Below are 2,676 nucleotides of genomic sequence, written 5' to 3'. Positions count from 1 at the left end.
ACCCTGGGGGTCTTTAAGAAGAGGCTTGATGCCTACCTGACTGGGGTCATTTGAGCCCAGTTTTCCTCCTGCCCAGGCAGGGGGTTGGACTTGAAGATCCACAAGGTCCCTTCCGACCCTACTTCTGTGATTCTATGAGAAGGGCTTGGTGGACAGATGATGCTCGCTGGCTGTGGGCACACACTAATTTATAGCACTGCTAAGCATTCCATTGCTTCCCCCCTCCCCCCCGCCACCCCCAAAGGTGCTTGTCAGTGAGGCAGCAAGGTCACCATCCTGGGTGCATCTGCTGTTACCAGTGGTCCCTCCACGTTGGTGACAAGGGCAACTCCTCCTGCTGCTAGCAGCACTATGGAAGTGCCAGCTGTTGCCAGTGCTCCTGTAGCAGTTGCAGGGCTCCATGAGGTCTCACATCACCTGGGAGAGCTTGGAGTGGGAGAGAAGAAGAGCGAAGGGCTGGGATGCTGAGGTTCAAGAGCTTCCTGTAGTGGTACCTGTAACCGCCCGTGTGCTACTAGTGGCACTACAGAGAAATCCCTTTTTGAAAGAGGAACGTTTTGTGGTGGATCTGCCATTTTTGTGTGGTGTTACAAACAGCCATTTCATGTGTATGTTAGCTTTTTATAGCGCTGTAACTGTGTATAACACTACAAAAGTAGTGTGTCCAAGGCCTGATGCTCTTCCTTCCATCCCATGGAGCAGCAGACTTGGGGGAAGCGAGACGCAAGGAGGATGGGAAAAAACACGCCCCCTTCACATTCCTCTGTCTTTACCTCTTGCTGCTGGGTGGGCATCTGCTTCACAGCTGGCAGGTAGCACTCAGCCATGAGACTGAGGGGCAACTCTTTAAGTGCTAACAGTGATGCTTCCTCAGCCTGATGAAGGGTGTTTAAACCTGGAAGCTTCCTAGGAAAATTTTTTCCAACTATTTGAATTGGTCTAATAAACGATATGAGATTTACTCAAAGAACCTTGCCTGCCTATGCCCTTAAACCAACACAGCTACAACCTACACCCCTGTGACAGTGAGTTTTTTTATTCTTACTAAGCTCTATGGGACTCTACCCACTGCTGCCTAGAACACTTCCTGTAAACTTGGAATTGATCGGGCACAAGGTTCCAAAGTTATTGCCATCAGTAATCCTCAACTTCATTTGGGCAATTTATATTTTTGTGTCAAGTGTTGGATTACTGCTCCCACTAGGCATATAGGTAACAAATGGTTGGTCAATTAAGTACTAATTTCTGGCATTCAGTAATGTAAAGCATTGCACTTGTTCATCAGGATCAACCCCTGGCTCTTTGTACAGCAGTTCCCATCAACTCTTAACAGAAAGGAGCTACCCAAAGAAGCCAGCAAATATGTGTTTTTTCTAGCAAGGATGTCTCAGCTACAGTCCCACCAGACTGGAGGGGGACTATGGGTATTTCAGCACTGCAACATGTCCTGCCATGTGTGATCCTGAGCCCGCCCCACCCTCCCACTCCTGCCTGTACGCACCCCCCCCCCCCCCCCCCCCCCCCTGCCTGTACGCTCCAAACCAAGAATTGTGTCAGGTACACAGCTCAGAGGCTTCTCAGGCACAATGGAGACTAGAGTCTTTAGAGTAACCAAAAGGGGACAATTGCCAGAATGGCTTCACTAGCATGTTTCTGGTTTTGGAGTAGGCAGGCAGGTACAGGTAGGTGGGATGTGCTCAGGTTTTTTCCTGATGAGATACGGTATTATAGGGGTTACCATAGGCACAGGGTTATTGGAGGACTTGCCATCAGGATCGGGGCGGCGGGTCCCCGCACAAGCTGACCTGCCCTGGCCCCGCTAGCCCCAGGCAGCAGCACCTGGCTCCTGTCTGCCGGTAGGTAGATCAGGGGCCCACCAGCACCCCTGCGAGGGCTACAGGAGCTGTGACACAGTCCTCCCAGGGGTGCATGCCCCCGATCTGCCTGCCGAGTGACAGGAGCTGTGGGGCCAGCGGCAGCACCAGTCTTTATGGTGCTGGGTGCGAGCTGTGCCCAGCGCCAGTCTGTCATCTGCCAGGCAGATCGGGGTCCTGCTCCACCAGGAGGACTCTGGCACAGCCCCTGCAGCCCTCCCAGGGGTGTAGGCAAGCCCCCGATCTGCCTGCTGGATGACACGAGGCAGATGCTGCCGACTGGGACCAGCACTGAAGCCAGTAAGCTTGGCTTTGAAACTCAAAATGTTTTGAAACTTTGAAAACGTTTTGAGTTCCCTTGTTTCATTTTGAAGCTGTTTCGAAGGCTTTTGTTTCATTTTGATTTCGCTCTTTCAAGCTTGAAACGCATTGAAACAGCTTCAAAACAAGATGCCAGGCGAAATTTCGCGCAGCCCTACTACACAGGAGTAGGTATCGCTCAAAATCAACAATAGCAAAATCAAACCCAGCTCGTAAATTTAGTAAAAAGAGATTTTCAAGCATAATCACCGTTCCCATAGCATGTGCTTGCTTAAACATGGTAATTCCTTCAAAGAAGCCATGTGTCTCTCGCTGTCCACAAGGCAATGCCTCACATTCTAACCTAGCCATTGCAACGGGAGTGTGCCCTTGCAATGCATGCACAAACCTGGGGGCTCAGTCTATTTTGTTACATGTGCAGTGTTGAGCGTCAACGTGTTGGAAACACTAATGCCTCTCCAATCCACCAACACAGAACCTT

The sequence above is a fragment of the Alligator sinensis genome, unplaced genomic scaffold, assembly GCF_000455745.1.
Source record: "Alligator sinensis unplaced genomic scaffold, ASM45574v1 scaffold233_2, whole genome shotgun sequence".
Lineage (NCBI taxonomy): Eukaryota > Metazoa > Chordata > Crocodylia > Alligatoridae > Alligator > Alligator sinensis.
The sequence above is the reverse complement of the archived record's forward strand: the minus strand, read 5'-3'. Positions refer to the sequence as shown.